This window comes from Musca domestica, unplaced genomic scaffold, assembly GCF_030504385.1.
Source record: "Musca domestica strain aabys unplaced genomic scaffold, Musca_domestica.polishedcontigs.V.1.1 7, whole genome shotgun sequence".
NCBI classification, from domain to species: domain Eukaryota; kingdom Metazoa; phylum Arthropoda; class Insecta; order Diptera; family Muscidae; genus Musca; species Musca domestica.
This window is the reverse complement of record NW_026712383.1, coordinates 22,969,594-22,992,426: the sequence shown is the minus strand read 5'-3', so window position 1 is coordinate 22,992,426 and position 22,833 is coordinate 22,969,594.

Sequence of the window (22,833 nt, the reverse complement as noted above, 5' to 3'; positions counted from 1 at the left end):
TTGTTTCTCTTTCTGTGCAAAAAATATATTTGTTTGAACATTTCCACCATTTGTGGGGGAGGTACCAGAAGGAGTGGGCCGATATATTTCATCTTAACACCAGACCTTGGGCAAACATAAATATTGGGATGTGTGAAATTTGAAGACAATCGGACTCCTCCATCACATTTTATAATAGTTGCAACTATTAAAAATTTTGAGCCTTTGTGGGGGAGGTAACAGAAGGAGTGGACCGATATTGCCCATTTCCGCACTCGATCTAAGTTTGACAAAAATATAACGATGTGCCAAGTTTGGACCAAATCGGATTCTCCCTTTGAGAGTTATCGTGCTCATCAGCCACACAGACAGACAGACGGACGGACGGACATCGCTAGATCGACTCCCAATTGTTCTGAAACGGATTTGGTCTAAAGTGACCTAGAGTCTAAAACCGTTATATCGACTAGACACGTTTTAGACCGTATCAAATGACATATACCCTCTGTAGCCATACGGCTGAGGGTATAAAAATATTTCAGATAACTTAGATCGATTTCGAAGATGGGCATTATCGATCCACTCCTTCCACTATATCCACCACAAAAGTTCAATTTTTTCAACGAAAATAATGTACTTTTTAGAAAGAGAAAGGATCATCGAATTTTGTATAATATTTGGATCAGATCAGGTGCGAAAAGGGACAATATGCGTCCACTCCTTTTACAGCGTCCCCATAAGGTGTGCATAACCATAACACTCTCAAAATACTACCATCCATTTTTTCATATTAGGCACATCCAATATTTCTACCAACAATAGATCTAGTGTGAATATAGGACTCCTCGGCCCACTTCTTGTGATACCTCCCGCATCGAGAATCAACAGTTTGAAAAATAATAACTCTCATCTCATTAAATTCTAATTCGATTAAGCGATGTCCGTCTTTCTGTTCGTCTGTGGAAATCACTTTAGTATCCGGTTGATAAAATTTTACTCAGATGCTTGTCTGCAGGATTTTGGGTATTGAAAATGAGCAACATAGGTCCACGTTTTGGTATGGCCCCCATATAACTGTTCGGTAAAGCCCCCCTTACAACTAAGTGTTTTAGTCACAATTTTACCTGAATTTGCTGTTGCTGATTTACATTATGTCAGAAACGTCCTTGCATAGAACTGTCAATATAGGTCTAAGTTTTGGTATATTCCCCATATAACTTTGCCTCTAGATATTCGGTATTTTGATGATATGTAACAGATTTTTTACCAGAAATGTTTCAAATTTGGAATTTTAAGTTCCTATTGGGTACTACATCCAATGACAGAAAATTGCTCAAATTGCGTGCCATGTCTTCGTATAGACCCCATATAGTGGTACCTCCCTATTTTCCGTATTTTGGAGATTTAAGCGACATTAATCACCGGAAAATTTTTCAAATAATGGTATTTAAAGTTCAAAATGGATAATATAGCCTATGACAAATTGGCTGTGTAGGTCTACGTTTTGGAATAGCCCCCATATAATGGTACCTCCCATATTCCGTATTTTAATGATTTTAGCGAATTACCGGAATTATTTCGAATTTCGTATTTGAAGTTTCTAATGGGTTCTAGCAACTATGACGGAAAATTTCCTACGTCCATGTTTTCGTATATCCCGCATATAACGGTACCTCCCTATATTCGGTATTTTGATGATATTTGCGACATCATTGACAGGCGTATGAAAAATAAATTGTGCATGTCCACGCCTTCGTATAGCCCCCATACAACAGTTTTCATTTGAACGATATTTTTTTTTTGAAATTTTTAAAATTCCTCCCTTCCTAGATGGAGAGTATTAAAGGTTCGGCCAAGTCGAACTTAGCTACTTTTTTACTTGTTTTCATTTGCAAGTACATTCCTTCCACTTAATAATGGCTGAAAATTGGTGTGGAAGTAGTTTTCTAATGGTCAAACAAATAGTGGTAGAATCAGAATTTTTTAGATTAAGGTCGCTATAAAGGTGTAGGATAGATGTACTAAATATTTGTCTTTGGAATTTAAACTGAAATTGTACTAAATTACATTTGATCGGATAGATCTAAAATGTAGACATTTTATATTAGAATTAAGTTGAAAATGCAGATGGATTTTGAATCTGAAGAACTGTGCTAAATTTGGTACAATTTGGAGTTGGGATGGAACTGGAAATTTGAAATTTTGTTATTGCGGTCACTGTTAGCGTTGAGAGAGTGTGGGGTTAAGATTTGAAGAAGATTTTGGGAATATGTACGAAAAAGTTCCAAAAACACTAAATGGTACTACATGTGGTATATGTGGATAAATCAGGAAAGCTGAAATTTGGTATTGTTCGTAGGGTCACTTTGTGTGAGGCGGGGTTTACACAGGGTTAGATGAAAAAACTGCCACCAGATTCAGGCTGCTGTCATATCCAAGCCACTCGTCCGACAGCTGTTAAAATTATTCCAGTAACAGCTCATTATATTGTTTACAAGCGTACAAAAGCATTTTGGTGAGCATTTTCCGGCAAAAAAGTTATTCGTGATATATCTCAAGCGTCATAGTGTGATTTCTTTATATTTGGCTGGAAAACCACAAGTGGCTCGTTAGAGCACTCCAGTATTTAAATGTGAATAAATTTTTTGTGTCTTGTACCATCGCTCGTTACCGTGATACTGGTAGCGTAGCCCGACGTCAAGGAAGTGGAAGGAAGAAAACAGCAACATCAGCAGAAATGGTTCGAAAAGTAAAGAAGCGACTTGATCAAAACCCGCGTAGCAGTGACCGAAAAATGGCTCGTGAGCTGAACATATCGCAATATTCCATTCGACAAATATTGAAAAATGAGCTCTGGGTAAAACCATTTAAATTCCAAAAAGTGCAAGAAAGAAAGAAAATAGACCCAAGAGAGCTTAAGAGTTGCATCGCTTGGCAGAAAGTGCCGAATTTGGTTTTCTCCGATGAGAGAACGTTCGTTGGCTTGTAAATAGAAAAATGATCGTGTTTACTTGCCAAATAGGTCAGCTGAAAATGTGCACCTTCCGTTGGTCACCAAAACTCAAGCGCCGGTCATGGAGATGATGTGGAGCGCAATAATAGTCGATGGTCGCTCTCCGCTCGTATTAATCGACAGTGGCATCAGAATAAATACCGAATATTATCGCGAAAATATTCTGGAGGGTGTACTAAAGCCTTGGGCACGCAAACATTTTGGTCGCAGACATTGGACATTAGAACAGGACTCAGCACCATCGCACTCAGAACTCGCAAAGAATGGTTACAAAATGCGGTTCCTCGTTTCATTTCCCGCACACAATGACCACAAGAATCTTCGTATATCAATCCGTTGGACTATTGTGTCCGGAGTATTTTGAAAAGCAAGGTTGGCACTAAAAAAATACCAAAGTGTCGATCACCACAAGCAAGCGCTTCTCCGGTTATGGGCCAAAATACTGCAGAGCAACATTCGGGCAGTGTGTGACGGTTTAATTGGTCGTTTGAACGCCATAATTCGTGCCAAAGATGACCAATTGTAACAAATCTAAACTTATTCTCAAATTTGATGCTTTTATTGAATGAAAGCAAAAACATGTCGGAAGGTTTTTGCTTTTATTCGGCGGGGCCGACTTTATGATACCCTACACCACTTTGCTAATTTAGTAGAGCTCCACATAACAATTAAAAGTTTTTATGAGAATTCAATCATACACGCTATGATTATAATTATAATTTAAAGTTCAAAGGACTAAATATGCCGAAGCATTTGTATCTTTTAAATTCGGAATTGTATTGCCCATTTGGTGCACAATTAATTTGAAATCGGATAAAGATATATATGGGAGCTATATCCAAATCTGAACCGATATCGATAAAATTTGGCAAAGATATTTCTGAGCTGTATTTGATATATTTCCCTGAATATCGTTGTTACGGAGTGCAAATTAGGGTTGTGGGTAACAAATACAACAAATCGGATGAAAAATATATATGGAAGCTATAGCTATATCTGAACCAATCTTCACCAAATTTGACATACTAGCTGCTAGACTCAATTCGGTCGTAAGTGCCAAATTCCATCTCATTTGGACAAATATTAGACGTTTGGTGCACAATAAAAGGAAAATCGGACGAAATTATATATGGGAGCTATATCCAAATCTGAACCGATCCCGATAAAATTTAGCAAAGGTATTTCTGAGCTGCATTTTGTATATTTCCCCAAATATTGTTGTTACAGAGTGCATATTACGGCGGCGGTGGACAAAAATAACAAATCGGATGAACAATATACATGGGAGCTATAACTATATCTGAACCGATTTGGATCAAATTTGGCGTACATATTTTCAGGCCTAATTTGGGTGTATATGCAAAATACCATACAATTCGGGCTGATATTACACGTTTGGTGCACAAAAAAAAAGCAAATCGGACGAAGATATATATGGGAGCTATATCTAAATTTTTACCGATTATTTCCAATTTCAATAGGGTTCGTCCTTGGGCCAAACAAATGATCTCTGCAAAATTTCATCTGGATCGGACAATAAATGCGACCTGTACTTTGTTTACAAAAATACATGGACAGACGGACGGACGGACATGCATAAATCGACTCAGAATGTGATTCTATGCAGATCATCAAAAGCAACTATGGGTATATCTCGTTTCCTTCTGCCTGTAACAAACAAATGCACAAAGACATAATACCCTGACCACCTTGTGGTGTAGGGTATAAAAATGTAAAACTTATGGCATTTGACTTTGTTGCAGTTGTTTTATCTCACCCTACATCTTCTTCCCATTTTATGGTTATTTTTCACCATATGTAATACCAGCAAAAATGGGATAGATTTTTTCAAATTCAACCGAATTTGTCCATTCTATGACTCTGTCGGTATATCTTTTTATCCAATATATAGTTTTTGATATAATGCTTATCGAAGTCATGCCATACACTATACAGCAATATTATGCGGTACTAGATGTACAAAAGCCTACATCAAGTTTGTTGAAAATCGATTCAGAGTTGCATATAGTTCCGAAACTGTGACTACTCTAAAGCCATGATACCCATTTAAATAAGTTTCATATGATCTACATTCTTCGCATAAATCCCCAGTATAAACTTTTTTGTTACGAGAGCTCTACTAAATACGCATAGTGGTGTAGGTTATCATATAGTCTGCTCCGCCCGACCTTTGGCCTTTCCTTACTGGTATATTTTAAAAAAATTGGCCATGATGATCTATTTTTATACCCTACACCACAAGGTGGTCAGGGTATTATGTCTTTGTGCATTTGTTTGTAACAGGCAGAAGGAAACGAGATAGACCCATAGTTCCTTTTGATGATCTGCATAGAATCACATTCTGAGTCGATTTATGCATGTCCGTCCGTCCGTCTGTCCGTCCGTCCGTCTGTCCGTCTGTCCGTCCGTCTGTCCGTCCGTCCGTCTGTCCATGTATTTTTGTAAACAAAGTACAGGCCGCATTTATTGCCCGATCCAGATGAAATTTTGCACAGACCATTTGTTTGGCCCAAGGACGAACCCTATTGAAATTGGAAATAATCGGTCAAAATTTAGATATAGCTCCCATATATATCTTCGTCCGATTTGCTTTTTATTGTGCACCAAACGTGTAATATCAGCCCGAATTGTGTGGAATTTGGCATATACACCCAAAATAGGTCTGAAAATATGTATGCCAAATTTGATTGAAATCGGTTCAGGTATAGCTATAGCTTCCATATATATTGTTCATCCGATTTGTTATTTTTGTCCACCGCCGTCGTAATATGCACGCTGCAACAAAAATATTTGGGGAAATATATCAAAAGCAGCTCAGAAATACACTTGCTAAATTTTATCGGGATCGGTTCAGATTTGGATATAGCTCCCACATATAACTTCGTCCGATTTACCTTTTATTGTGCACCAAACGTCTAATATTTGTCCTAATGGGATGGAATTTGACACTTACGAACGAATCGGGTCTAGAAGGTAGTATGTCAAATTTGGTGAAGATCGGTTCAGATATAGCTATAGCTCCCATATATATTGTTCATCCGATTTGTCATATTTGTTACCCACAGCCGTAGTATGCACTCCGTAACAACGATATTCAGGGAAATATATCAAATACAGCTCAGAAATATCTTTGCCAAATTTTATCGAGATCGGTTCAGATTTGGATATAGCTCCCATATATATCTTTATCCGATTTCAAATTAATTGTGCACCAAATGGGCAATACAATTCCGAATTTAAAAGATACAAATGCTTCGGCATATTTAGTCCTTTGAACTTTAAATTATAATTATAATCATAGCGTGTATGTTTTAATTCTCCCATAAAAACTTTTATTTGTTATGTGGAGCTCTACTAAATTAGCAAAGTGGTGTAGGGTATCATAAAGTCGGCCCCGCCCGACTTTAAGACTTTCTTTACTGGTTTATTATATGCCCTACATTAGGTATACCTCGACATCACGTACTTTTACTTTGGTCATAATTTCAATTTAGTTTTGGAAAATTTTTGTGTTTGACTTCCTATTATGTGAAAACTTAACCTAATAAATCTAGAGCGGCGAAGAATATCTCAGATTTGTCAGAATGTCACAGTGGATGTAGTGCACAGTGTTTTTTTTTCATTGCACCAGTGGACTGTTACACGAAGAGAAGCCGGTATCTTCTGTACGCCAAAATAGTATGTATAATATCAGGAGGAAGATTCAAGGTATAGGAGTTTATTAGCACAGTGTTGGGGGAGATCACTGTCCACGGAACAACTACTATTGTACATTTCTGCAGTGCAAAGCAGTGACTCAACCTTTTTTGATCATCAGAAGAGTTTTCAGGATTTCAAATGTAAAATATGTCTAAATAAAAAAGAAATAAAAAACTTGATTTCTTCCACCCAAAATAATATTGGTCCCCAATTACCCGAACTCTCAATTGCGGTACTTCTTTGGCATTAAACACTTTGCTGCGTAAATATAAAAATAAAAGATCAAATTCAATTTCGACCCCCTGTCAATTGCAATGCAACATTTTTTTTCCAAATTTAAATCTTAAAATAGAATCCAAATCCGTTGCTAATATCCATACAAAGTCAACATTTTTATTTCGACTTCCCCCCTGTCAGACTACAAAATTTACTTTTTGTGGTTTACGAGAAATAGAGTAAATAAATCACTCAACCGAGTCGAAGCCTGTTCATAATTTTCCAAAAATTCAAAATCCCCTAAAGGATAATGCCAAAATAATATTAAACTAACGTTATTTTTCCTACTCAAAATCCCAAACCGACATTTCTTGGCGGGTGGGGGAGGGGTAAGGGATATATGAATAATTAATGTGGTTTGTTGATGATAGAAGTTGATGTAGAGTGTTCTTGTTATGGCAGGAGGGATGGGTGAATGGATGTGATACAATATTGTCGAATTTATCCTCCGTGTTGTTTTTGTTGTTGGTACTGCTACTACTGTTAATCTGTTACAAAATTGTATTTCATTTAAGTTAACCACAAATATGGTTTGTTCGAATTGCTGTTGTTGTCGTAGGGTTTTGTACATGTGTGAGCATATTTATACATGTGTATGCCTGTGTTTATTAGTTATACTGTGTTGTCGGTTGAAACAAAGTTTAGTTAAGTGATGTGCTGTGTCACATGTGTGACCCTAGGTGAATGACAAAGTGAGCTTAATACTTTTTATTGAAATTTGAAAATATCCAAAAAGATTTTTCAAATAAGTTAAAAAAATATTGGACATAAATGGAATTCTAAAAATGAGAGTATTAACTACCAATTTTTAGTTGGTGTAAATTTTGTTAAAAAATTTTCCTTCTAATTCCAATTAAAATCTAATTAAAACAGTATAGAAAAGTCAAAAGTCGGGCGGGACCGACTACATGTTACCCTACACCAATATGCGTATTTAGTAGAGTTCCCGTAACAAAAAAGTTTATGTTGGGAATTTATGTGAAGTAGATCACGCCAACTATTATCCAAATAACATTTCTGTATAGAGCACGATATGACATCGATAGGGATTATATTAAAAAATATTTATTGGAGCCATATATACGCAGAACCGGTAAAATTCGGTTGAATATGAAAAAATCTATTAAATTTGGGCTGATATTACATATATGGTGAGCAACAATCGTGACATCGGACGAAGATATATACAGAAGCTACATAAAAATCAGAACCGATCTCGATAAAATTTGCAGAGGCATTTTGCAAGCTGTATCTGATGTGCGGTATCAAATATCATTGTTTTGGAGCGCATATTAGGGACTTTAACACCAAATCGGATGAAACATATATATGGGAGCTATGGTCATATCTGAACTGATTTTCGCCAAAATTTGAAGTACTCGCATCTGGTCTGAATTCCGTCGGGAGTCCCACAATTCAGTCCATATGTTCTGATATTGGTCATTTGGTGCACAAAAACCGGAAATCGATAAAGATATATATTTGGCAGCTATATTCAAATACATTCTGGGCTGTATTTCTAATATTTGGTACCAAATATCATTCTTGAGGAGTGTATGTATCATGCATGTGAGGGACTTAAAACTCGAAATCGGTTTAAACATATATATAGGAGCTATAGCTATATCTAAAACGATTTTCCCTGAATTTGAAGTTCCTGTGTGTAGGATGAATTCAGACGGAATTGTAAAATTAAGTCGGTTTGATATTAACCAATTGGTGCACAATAAATCTGATGTCGGAAAAAGATATATATGGGAGCTATATCCTAATCTGATTCGATCTCGATAAAATTTGACGGAGGTGTTTTTGAGCTTAATAAGTTATCTTGTACTAAATATGTATGGGGGCTATATCTAACTTTGAGCCGATCCTCGCCAATTTCAATATATTTTGTGGACAATTTCATCTCAATCGGTTAATAAATGAAATACATGAACTGACGGACGGTCGTACATACATAAATCGACTCATAAAGTTATGCTATGAAGATCCTCAAAAGTAACTATGGATCTATCTCGTTTCCTGCTCCATGTTAGAAACAAATGTATAAAGACATAATGCCCTTACTTAAAAGTAGAAAATCTTTGATTCTGAAGTTCACCGAGGAGGACATAAGTAAAATCATTGCACAATGGATTCACATCCAATTTTTCTGTCCGAAATTATTTCAAAGTCTCCATATGTAAGCTCTGGAAACCAACAATGACCTGAATATTAGTATTAGGATTTCAGCTTTGTTCCTTCAGCCAATACCAAATTTAGTACCTTTCGTACAATTATAGTACACTTTTCCAAAAACATCTCCATATTGCAATCCCAGAATCCAATAGAGGCCTCAATATTAAATTTCGTGATTCTAGCTCTTTCCCTTCAACCAATACCCAATTAAGTACCACTTACTTTTCGAACCGTTATAGTATGCTTATCCGCAACTAGCTCTTTCTCCCACTCAGTACCATGTAGTACAATTATAGTACGCATATGCAATAGCAGCAACTTCTCTTAACCAAAGACACCAACAGTGATATCCATATCAAATTTCAGGATTCCAGCTCTATCACTTCTCACAGTACTAAATAGTACCAAATATTGCAATATTTTGTACTTTTCGTACAATTGTTGTACACATTGCCAAAACCACCTCCATATCTCAAACCCAGATGCCAACAGAGACCATAATATGAGATTTGGATTTGTCAGCCCTATCTCGTCACCCAATACCAAATTTAGTACCATTTAATACTTTTCGTACATATATAAAACGCAATTACAAAGCCACTTCCGTCTCTCTACCACAGACACCAACAGTAATAGCCATATTAAAATTCAGGATTTCAGCTCTTTTTGTTCACCCAATAACAAATTTAGTACTGTTTAGTACTTTTCGTACAATTATAGTAAGCATTTGCAAGCTACAGCCAAATCTCAATCACCGATACCATAAATAATTGTTACGTCAAATTTCAGAATATTATATCTATCTCTTCACACAATACCGAATTATACCAACTATAGAACTACTATTACTTTTCGTAGTACACCTTTCCAAAATCGCATCTTAGACAGAAAACTACCAGAAACAGGACCCCAATACAAAATTTTCAAATTCCAGTTTAATCCGTTCACCCTAAACCAAATTGTAACAAAACCACCTTCATATATCAAACCTTCTTTACAACCTTGGTTTGAATTAGCTTTTCTAGCTTCAGCGTTTCGCCTAGGTGATTATCTAGGTCAGTCAGTCAGTTATTTCACTGCTCTCTTATATATTCAGATTTGTGCTAGGATATCTCCAAAATCAGAGCAGATATCGAAATCAGACACAAAGTTCAGAATGGGCATGCCGGACAACTTTAGAAAAATCTTATATCTTGACAAGTAAACAAGTTAAAAAACAGTAAGTTCGGCCGGGTAGAACTTTAAATACCCTCCACCATTTGGAACGAATTTGGAAATTTTCATAAAATAAAATCCTTAAAAAAATCTATTAAAATCCTAAAATACCGAATATAGCCGTTATATTGGGGTCTATACGACGTGGACCGTAGTATAAACGGGTATAATGTGGCATCTTCAAAATACCGTACATAGGGTATACGAAGACCTGAACCTGCATAGACAATTTTGTGGCACAAGCTGTAGCATCCATTACTAACTTCAAGTACGAAATCTCAAACAATTTCGGTGAGTATTGTACCTAAAATCGTCAAAATACCGAATATAGGGAGGTACTGATGTATGGGGCCTATAGGAAGACATGGACCTGCATAGACAACTGTATTTCACATTACGAACTCTAAATACAAAATTTGAAATAATTCCGGTAAATAATGTCACTAAAATCACCAAAATACTGAATATCGGGAGGTACCGTTATATGGGGGCTATATGAAGACGTGTACGTGCACAGACAATCTCCTGTCATAGGCTGAAGCATCCATTACGAATATTCAATACCAAAATTTGAAACAACTCCGGTGAATAATGTCGTTAAAATGCTTAAAATACCGAATATAGGGAGGTACCGTTATATGGGGGCTATATGAAGACGTGTACCTGCACAGACAATCTCCTGTCATAGGCTGTAGCATCCATTACGAACATCAAATACCAAATTTGTAACTGTTCCGGTGAATAATGTTGCTAAAATCATCGCGATACCGAATATCGGGAGGTACCGTTATATGGGGGCTATACGAAGATGTGGACCTGCATAGACGATTTTCCGTTGCTTTAAATACTAAATTTGAAACAATTCTTGTGAATAATGTCGTTAAAGGCTTCGAAATATCGAATATCGGGAGGTACCGTTATATGGGGGCTATACGAAGATGTGGACCTGCACGGAAGATTTTCTGTCTTAAGCTGTAGTATCCATTGCTTTAAATTCCAAATTTGAAACAATTCCTGTAAATAATGACGCTTAAATCATCAAAGTATCGAATATCGGTAGGTACCGTTGTATGGGGGCTACACCAAAACGTGGACCTATATGGCCTATTTTCAATACCAGAAGTCCTGCAGACATAATATACATTTGAGTAAAATTTTATAAATCTACTTCAATTCGTTCGGAAGCTAGAGTGATTTCCACAGACGGATAGACGGACAGATGGACGGACAGGGCTAAATCGACATAGAATTTCATGCTGATCAAGAATATGTATACTTTGTGCGGTCTAAAATGTATATTTCGAGGTGTTACAAACGGAATGACAAACTTAATATGCTATGGTGGAGGGTATAAAAAAACCAAAAAGGCATGGCACCGATGATATTTCATTATTAAATACATTCGTGCGTATACAGATCGCAGTAAATCATACGCCACATTGAACCACAGAGGGTTTTCGTTATATCTACATTCTCAGTGGACTTTACACATCTACATTTACTACTTACACCCTTTTGCATTTGATATCCATAGCTTAGCTGGATATGTTTGAAAAATTTACATGATTTATACAAAATATCAATTATCTCAAAACCTCAATGGCAAAATACATATGTAACTAACATTTTATGAAGTTTAAACACTGACAAGAGAGTAAACAAGACCACAACAATGTCAAACACGCAGAACAATACAGAAAAACACATATAAATGTAACGATACCTAAATAATGTCGAACAAGCAGATATGTAGAGGAAGTTTGCATGAGGGGGCGGCGGTGGAAATGGGTATGAAGGATTTTCCGAAAATAACTTGCCACTTTCATCGACATATTGGGGGCAAAATAAACTCGGTACTCGTTGCATATGTGTGTGAGTGTAAATATTTTTAAGTGGAAACCACAAATGAAGTGGCAACACACAGTACTGCTGCAACCCCTGTGGTGGTAGTGGTGGTAGTAACATTGTAAACCGTCTAAATAACTAACTAACAACAACAAGAACAGCTGGTGACAGCATCCCATGTGAAACATGTTATTTAAATATTTGAAGATTCTTCGGAATGGAGGATATGAAAACGAAACCCTTTGGGGCATCTATTAAATTGGAGAAAAAGGACATGGCGTATGGGAAAAGGTCTGGGATATGTTTTCGTAAAAGTGTGGAAAGGTTCTGCCTTAATAAAGGGTCAAAAATGTAAACAAACCAGCAGCAAGTTACTTGGCAAATAAAACCACATTGAAATACTTTGTTAGACCTTTTTTTTAAAAACCCTCTTTGTCTTTCAGCCTTGGGTTTTCCTATGGCTCTTATTATTCTAGCTTAGCCTCATTTGAATACCAATTTTCACAGATTTGAATAAAAATAGATGAGATTTTAATTTACTTTGTTAGTGGTGGAGCCAATTAAAAATTGGGCAGTTGTGGATGAGGACACATATTTGATAGACTGTTGTCTAAAAAGTTGAAAGGAACTTTAAAAAATTATTAAAAACTAGAATTTTTTAAGGTAGTTTATTTTTTGAAAATTGCCAAATTCGTTCTAAATGGTGGAGGGTATTCAAAGTTCGGCCAGGTGGAACTTAAAGCTTTTTTATTTGTTTTTACTTATTTAATATATGTTTAAATTAAAAAAATTAAAATATCTCCTAAACGAGAGAAGAACTGATTTTTGCCATCGCGAAGGACGCGGTCTCTCGTAAATGTTAAGGGACTTACGATGAATTAGGGAACCGAGGTTCACCAAATGGAAAAATTCGGTTGAATATGAAAAATCTATTCAATTTGGGCTGATATTACATCTATGGGTGCATATAAAATGTATATAAAAAGTCTGAACCGATAAAATTTGCCAGAGGTGTTTTGGAGCTGTTCTGGGGTACATATTACGCTTGTGAGGGACTTAAAATTCCAAATCGAATGAAACATATATATGGGAGCTGTAGCTATATCTGAACCGATTTTCTCCAAACTAGACGTACTTGCTAGTAGACTATGTTACATAAAATTTTAATTAATGTTGTATCGCGTAATTAAAGAATAAAATAGGCTTAGCATTTTTTGTGTTTTCTCTCAATAGCTTGCCGATTGTACCATAATTGGGTTCAGGCTCTTGTTATTCGACCTCATTGTGGGTCAGAAATAACTACTTTGTATTGGATTAGTAATCCGATTGGCAATGAGTGTTTTTTCTGGTTTATAGCTCTATCTATGAATTAAATTTCATAACGTTTTCACGCGATATATTTAAAAATCCTACAACTTGAAGAAAACCAAATTTTACATTAAAGAGGCCATTTGAGTGGATGTTTATAATAAAACTCGGAAGTTCTCATGTTTGTTTATGAGCTCTAAGTGGTTGGCCCATTTGAAACAAGACCAGGTATTGTTGAACCTCTATACAAAAGTAGTTATTTTCGTCTTGAAATCAATGTCTAGATATAAAACCACAAACTCTATCCAATTAATAACCACTGTAATCTGTACTTGCTCTTTATTTATATACATTTTTTTTAATTTTTTTTATATATACGTTTTTAACTAACTATAAAAAAACCCAATAATCACCTCTAGACCTCATACATAATACATAAAAAAATATTATGATCTCTCTCGCTCAGAGACAAAAATCCTACTGCCCGCCAGCAAACGTTTCATCAGAAGTTAATAAAAAATATGGCAAAAACACACACACACATAGTAATCGATGCCATCTACTCTTGACTTAAGTGGAAAAATAACATGTGTATCATCTTAACCTGACATGTTAGTAAAGAGCAGCACTTTACTCATACACACATACACAGGGATCCCAGGGGGCAAGATAGAAAAAAAAAAACACACACAGACTATATAAACCAAAAATATAATACACTAGACAAACAAACACACACACATACACTCCCATGCAGACATAAAAACAAGACAGTCTACTTACATCGAAGAGAATCATAGTAGAAAAATGTAAGTACCAACAACGCTAACGGATAAGCTTCTATTTTAGATACTCTTGCGCTCTTTGCCCCCCCACTCACATACATGCACACCCAGAGCGACGCATAAGAGGATATGGTCATATGTGATTACTTACTTATAAACGCCTCGGAGTTAGTTTGAGGGGGAGAGAAAGCGGGAGGAATTACACAAGAGATGGCCATACTTATTGGATTGTGTTATGCCATGATAACATTTTTAACTCCTAAGGGTCAGAGTGTGAACATACAGTTTATCATGTTAAGTATGTAAAGCTTAGATATAACCACATACGCACACACACACTTACAATGATGTTAGACAAGGGTATGCGACATGGACGCTACAAAATACACACACATATATGTATAGAGATATATTTACTGTGTCAAAGATGTGGCCACTGATACACTCTGGGGCTTGGATAAAATGTTGAAAAATAAATGTATACTGAGGATTGTGGAGATATATTTGAAATATTTAGTTATGGGGTTTAAAGACTATTTTTGAAGCGAAGAGAGTGCATTTGTAGAATGTTGTTTTTGAGGGGTGTCGAGGCTATCAGAACAATAATCACGGATTTTTTATACCCTCCACCATCCATAGAAATATGGAGGCTATATTAAGTTCGTCATTCCGTTTGTAACTCGGCGAAATTATAATTTTAGACCCAACAAAGAATATATATTCACAAACAAACGTTGTTTTTATAAAAACAACAATAAAGGAATTAAGCCTGACCATTTTGCAACAATAATATTGTTGATCATTGTAAAATTCTAAGACGATCTAGACGTGTCCATTCGCACGTCCGTCTGTTGTAATCACGCTACGGCTAAAACAAATTACGATAGGAAGCTAAAATTTTGCACAGATCTGTCTTTTGTTTGCAGGCAGGTCAAGTTCGAAGATGGGCTATATCGGTTCACGATATCGTATATCCCCCATATAACGGCACCTGCCGATATTCGGTACTTTAATGATTTAAGCCACATTTTTCAATGGAATAGTCTGAAAATTCACATGAAGAGTTCATTGTGAGTACTTTATCCCCTACAAGAGAATTGTCTATATAGGTCCACGATAGCGTATAGCCCCATATAACGATACCTCCCCGATATTCGATATTTTGACGATTTTAGAACATTATTCACCGGAGTTGTATCAATTTTCGTATTTAGAGTTCGCAATGGGAAGTAAAGTGTATGACAGAAAATTTTCTATGAAGGTCCAGGTCTACGAATAGGCCCCATATATCAGAACCTCTCTATATTCGGTATTTTGATGATTTTAGGTACTATATTTACCTTTGTACTTATATACTCCATTCTGTGACAGAAAATTGTCTATGCAATGCCAGGTCTTCGTATTGTCCCGATATAATTTGATGATTTCAAGTACATTATTTAACTGATTTTTTTTAAGTTTCGCATTTGAATATTGTAATGGTTATGACAAATGTTATCTATGCAGGTCTACGTCTTCGTATAGATCCCAATATAACGGGTATATTCGTTTTTTTTTTAAATTTTAACAGCATTTTTAACGAATTTTATTTATTTATTTTTTTTTTTTTTGAAATTTTCCAAATTCGTTCCAAAAGGTAGAAGGTACTCAAAATTCGCACCTTACTGCTTTTTTAGTTGGTACTTGTTTCAAATTATACTTTTTGAGGACTATTATAACAACAATTGTGGATTTTTGAAAGAATAGTTTTTAAAGAACTATCAGAACTATTTGTTGAGGGATTTTTTTAAATAATGGAGTTTTTTATTTTGGAAAATACTTTCAGGGACCAACAGACCTGTTGTAATCGTGGATTTCATAACTAATATTTCCCATGGACTAACAGAGCAGGCATCTTTTTTTCAAAAAGGACTAACATATCAGTGATTGTAGATTTTTAGAGAATATATTTTGAAGGACCCTCAAGGCAATAATAGTTGATTTTTACAGAATATTGTCCAGGGACAATCAGAGTTATGCTCATGGATTTTTATATACGAAAAAGTTGACCGATATAGCCCTGCTCGAACTTGATCCAAGTTTAGACCCAAAGCGCATGTGTACCAAATTTCAGTTCTTTCAGAAGATACCGAGATCACAATTGACGGACGGACATGTCTGAACAGGGCTGAACCTACTAAGAATTTTACGAATTTGTTGGGTCTAACATGGTGAGTTACAAACTTAATGACAAACTAAATATACTATATAATATATAAAGTTTTCAGGACGGGTATTGAAAATGGGTCATGTAGATCCATGTTTTGGTATAGCCCTATATAATGATGCCTCCCTAGTTTTGGTATTTTGGAGATTTAAGCGACTTTTTTGACCGGAAACTTTTCAAATTTGACATTTGAAGTTCGCAATGGACACTACAGCCTATGACAGAAAATTGTCCGTATAGGCCCACGCCTTCGTATAGCTCCCATATAACGGCACATCCCGATATTCGGTATTTTGATGATTTAAGTGACATTATTCACCGAAAATGTTTCAAATTTGGTATTTAAAGTTTAGAATAGATACTACAGCCTAAGACAGAAAATTGTCATTGCCGGTTCACGTCTTCGTATAGCCTCCATATAACGGTACCTCCCGACATTCGGTATTTTAATGACATTAGCGACATTATTCATCATAAATGTTTCACAGTTGGTATTTGAAGTTCGTAAAGGATATTACAGTCTATGACAGAAAATTTTCCTTGCAGTTTCAACCCTTTATATAGCCCCCATATAACGGCACCTACCTATATTCGGTATTGTGATGATTTCAGCTACATTATTCACCGATTCTTTTTAAGTCTCGCATTTGAATATTGTAATGGCTTATGACAAAAGTTGCCTATGCAGGTCCACGTCGTCGTATAGACCCCAATATAATGGCTACATTCGGTATTTTTAAGATTTTAACAGAATTTTTAACGATTTTTTTAAAAATTGCTAATTTCATTCCATATGGTGGAGGGGGTTTAAAGGTAGGGCCAGCCGAACTTAGAGCTTTTACACTTGTTTTTTTTTAATTTTGCAGCATAATCGGTTGGTGGTATTATCTTCAGTAATTATCGTCCGATCAACTATGGACCAATAGACATACAATTTTTTAAGAGATTCGAGTTTAGGACAGCGCTAAAGCCAGCAGTTTGGATGGCCATTGGCTATCAGCAGAAGGTGAACTTTTAATGAACTTTTATGATTTCGTCGGGATTAAAAATACTCGCGATTTAGTGGAATTTTTAATTTTTTTTTTATAAAAATTATGTTATTTTTCACGAGCTAAATATTATTCGATGAATGATCGGTAGGATATTGTCCAACACCAAATTCTAGCCCCATGATAAATTTCGCGTCAAGTGATCTAAAATTACGATCCCTAAAGCAACTAGAAAATATTTTTTTTTCAGTTTTTGGTTCATTTCAACTCTTAAAAATATTGCGATCATCTCTCAAAACAATAGGTTTCCATTCTCATCTTAACTCCAACTCTATGCAAAATTTTGTCAGGATCGGTACATTATTGCAACCTGGAGCGTGATTACAAATTACCATGGACAGACGGGTGGTAAACACGGCTAGGTCCACTCAGCTCGACGACTTAAAAAGCGTATAACAAATGTGAATAAATATTATATTCCATAGAAATATTCTTCGAATGTTGTCCAGGACTAAAATTATACAGAATTCAAAATAAAACTTTTTAACCATCTGACATAAAATCGTGAATATGTACCCCCTTCGCCATAGTATATTGCATTTGATGTTACATAGATCTATGTTTAGGTATAGCCTACATATTGCGGTATATCAAGCTTTTTAGTATTTTGGAAGGATAGATACCCCAATTTCCTTCCAAATCCGCAACTTTGATTCTCAGTGCCTAGTTTAAGACCTCGCTAAAATAATAAATGTAGGTTCAGTTTTTGGTGTAATGTGCGCAATGTTCAACCAATTTGACTGTAAGTTGATACTTCAGGTTCACATTTATTGTAGGTGCACCTAGAAATGTTGAAGGTTTCGGTGTCCATTTTTAACCAAATGGGGTATAATTTAATATTTCGGTTTCGTGATAGGTGGATTATTTCATCTCAAAAAATATTTTATATAGACATAACGGGTTAGACGATTGGCTGTAAGTTTTCAAGTCAAGTTTTTACGTGCCGGATACCTAGAAATATATTTCGAACACTCCTGGTCTATGTTAATTTATTTTTGAAGAGGATTCCTTTTAAACTATTTTTCGTTGACTTCCCGCCTATTGATAACATTTGAATTTATTGGGGAAATATAAAAAAAATATCCTGTATAAGAATCAAAATGATTTCCAAATAAAATATTCAGAATATCAGAGATGAAGTACTGCATTCATAAAAATTATAGATTTTAATGACTTTTTGCAGAATGGGAAATATGTCTCTGTACATTTGTTTGCAACATCGAGAAGTTACTTTTAAGGATCTTCATAAAATCATTTTCTGAATCGATTTATGCATGTAAGACCGTTTGTCCGTCCGCTCGCCTATGTATTCTTGTGAACAAAATGCAGGTCGCATTTATTAGTCGATTGAGATGAAATTTTGCACACAGTGTTTCTTTGGCCAAGGACGAACCCTATTGCAATTGGTGAGAATCCGATTTCGGGTTAATTTTTTGTGCGCCAAATGGATAATATCAGCCCAAACGAACTGAATTTTGGAAATTCTGACTAATGTCACACTAGAAACAAGTACATCAAAGTTTGGTGAGAATCGGTCCCATATATAAGTTTCATCCGATTTGGCGTTAAATTCCCTCACATGCGTAATAGGCATGTATATGATAAACAATAACCATAAAATCATCCGATTTTATGGTTATTGTTTACCATTTATATAGTATCAGCCCAAATTAAATAGATATTTTTATATTCAGCCAAAATTTTCCATTTCTTGAAACTCGGCCCATTATATATATTGCTTGAATAAATATTTCTTAATATTCAGCAATGTTATTTGGTCCATAGTTGGTATGATCTACTTCAAATATATTCCCTATATATACTTTACGCATAGTGGTGTAGAGTATGAGTCTGTATACTAAATACGCATTGTGGTGTAGAGTATGAGATAGTTGGCCGCGCCCGACTTTTGACCTTTCCTTACCGGTTTTTCCTTAAAGTCTTTACCTAAATTAATACACCGCAATGTATTCCGCTCGCCTCTAACTTTCACATTGAGCAAAAGTCACAGACATAAATACGTTTACCAAAGAGTGTCATTTTAAAATCCTACGAACCTCTCTCACGAACTCAATTGTAATCATATTCTCTTGTATGGGATTTTTATCCTGTTGTGTTTACATTAGAATTCCCATTTGGTCAAATATAATAAACATAACACAGACATATAACTGCAGCGACGCATTTTTTTAAATCCTTATTTTCTATAAAAAAGTAGAAAATTTGTTTTTTTTTATTTTCACAGATCCGGACAATTGTGAGGTGTCCGGTGTATGTAAGCTACTAGCTAAAGTAGAAAAATATTTTTATAATAAACTTGTATGACGGTGCTTTATGATTATGTTAGTCGTTTGGTTTTTCTTTGCCTTCGTGGCGGATATCCAGATAATGGTTAACCGCCATTTATGTATAAAAATGAGGACATTGTTGGTTAAAAAGTCCACATAATATAATATGAATGGGTAAAAGAACCGAATATAATTGGTTGTAGGTTTGCGTGTATGCGAATAGATGAATATATATGTTTATTGGTGAAAGATATATTAACGTATCTTGAAGGTTTACTATTTGTTTTGAGAATATTAACCAAAAAATAAAAAATAATAATAAACTCTTACACAGAAAAATTTTTTATGGGTATTTTTTCAATATTTGTTTTCATTCTCATTTCAAACCAGTAAGAAAGAGTCGAAAGTCGTGCGGGGCCCACTATATGATACCCTGCACCACTATGTATATTTAGTAGAGCTCTAGTAACAAAAAAAAAAAAAAATATTTGAAGTAGATCATGTATCACTTGGCTTTACAGCAGTTATAATGTGATTTCAGATGAAACTAATATATGGGAGGTATATCCAATTCTGAATCGATTCTCACAAAATTCTACCTAATGAGACGTTTTTATGCCAAATAACATTGGTATAGAGTGCATGATATTACTTTGAGAAGGATTATATTAAAACAAGTAAAAAAGCTGTAAGTTCGGTCGGGCCGAACTTTGAATACCCCACCCCTACCATTTGGAACGAATTTGACAATTTATAACAGAAAATAAAATCATTTAAAAATTCTGTTAAAATCTTAAAAATACCGAATGTAGCCGTTATATTAGAGTCTATACGACGTAGTGGACGTGCAAAGGCAAGTTTTGACATAAGCCACTACAATATTCAAATGTGAATTTTGAAAGAAAATTCGGTGAATAATGTTGCTAAAATCATCAAAATACCGAATATAGGGAGGGGATATCGCTAACCCGGCATAGAATTTTTATGCCGATCAAGGATATATATACATTGTGGGGTCTGAAATATATATTTCGAGGAATGACAAGTTTAATATACTCTCCATACTATTGTGGAGGGTACAAAAATGCAGGTATATCGGAGACGATTTACACCAACTGGAAACGTACGTCCCGATATACACTCCATTTGGGCTGATACTAGCCATTACAGGGTGAGATAAAAAAACTGCAACAAATTCAAATGCCATATATTTTTTTTTAAATTTTATTGAATGAAAGCAAAAAATGTCGGAAATAGCATACAATTTTAGAATAAATTTAGATTTGTTCGAATTGGTCACCTTGGTCACCTATGGCCCTCAAACGGCCAATGAAAACGTCACACGCTGCCCGAATGTTGCGCAGGAAATGAAGAGAGGAACCTCATTTTGTAACCCCAATCTTGGGTATAATTATTCAAAATTTTGACCATTTGTGGAGGTACTTGTCCATTTTCGCACCTGACCTAGCACTGATGGAAATATTAGGATTTGCGAAGTTGGAGCAAATTGGGATCATCCTTCGCCTTTCTGTACCGAAAATATATTTTTTGAAAATGTCGACCTTTTGTGGGAGGACCGATATTGCCCATCGCCGAACTCGATCTAAGTTTGACAAAAATATTATAATGTACGAAGTTTGGACCAAATTGGATACTCCCTTCGATAGTTATCGTAAGCAGCAGCCAGACAAACAGACGGACGGATAGACGGACGGATACATATCGCTAGATCGACTCCAAATATGTTGAGACGGATTTGGTCTGAAGAGACCTGGGGTCTAAAACCGATATTTCGACTAGGCACGTTTTGACCATATCAAATGATATATACCCGCTCTAGCCATACGGCTGAGGGTATAAAAAATTGTAGCCTACCTCAAGTGAAGATCGATAAATAATATCTCAGATTTAGATCGAAAGTAAAACAAAAATGTGTCCAAATAAATTATTTTTTGCCTATTTAACCCATCGATTAAATCCTCCTCACTGTCTCGTTAATTACAAACAGTAGTTCAGACAAACCAAATGTCTTCCATTCGTGTCAAATTGTCATACTTCTCAGTGCATTATTGTCCTCCTCATTGCTATTCCAAACATCGTGCCGCACATTTCTTCGTATAATACACTGGACATTTATTCAATGGAAAGTCTTAATTACAATTATCCATACAAGTGTTTCGATGTAATCTTCGGTTCGAATAATACAATGCAATTGTAATTGTAAATGGCATTTTGCCACTTTGTCACACGGCATGATATGATGCTGCTGTTTAAAGATTCTGATGGTGATGTCGGGACATGAAGAACAAGTCGCGAACAGCATCGGCGACACAACATCCATCTTGGCTGGAACAACAACAGCAACAATAATCGACTGTGAATGGTGTAGCTGTCCCTTGTGGTGTTATGGAATAGTGGCTAAATTATCACAAGTGAATGGAAGGTAAATGTCTAATTACAGGCGTACAGAACGTTAAAATATTTATGAAATAAAGCAGAGAGAAATATAATGTCAATTGGTTGGCTCTTCAGGGTTGTACTCTACATCGATTAATTACATCTTAAAGCTTCAACAAAGAAAATTCCTTTTTAAATTGAAAATATATTTTAGGATGTCTCCTTTTCTTGACCCCAGTAATGGAGACGAAAACCGTAAAGTGCTTGTCTTTTAGCCAGAAACTATATATTTGACGTCAAATATGTTAGCTAGAGTTTGGAAGCCGCTGCTTTGCAATGATACACATTAATATGCAGCTGGGTTAGGTCAGTCTTCTGTCCACTACTATTTGCTTTGTTGAGAGCAAAATTGAGTCCTTCACAACCCAAGGCTTAGCAGCTCTCCTCGACTTCTTAGGAAGGCCCTTTCTGCCCTGTCTTTTCGGGATCTCCTTTAACACATTAAAAGGATGTAGAATCCACAACGAAGCCATTATTGCGCATGCGATCTCAGTCTTAGCAGCTCTCCTCG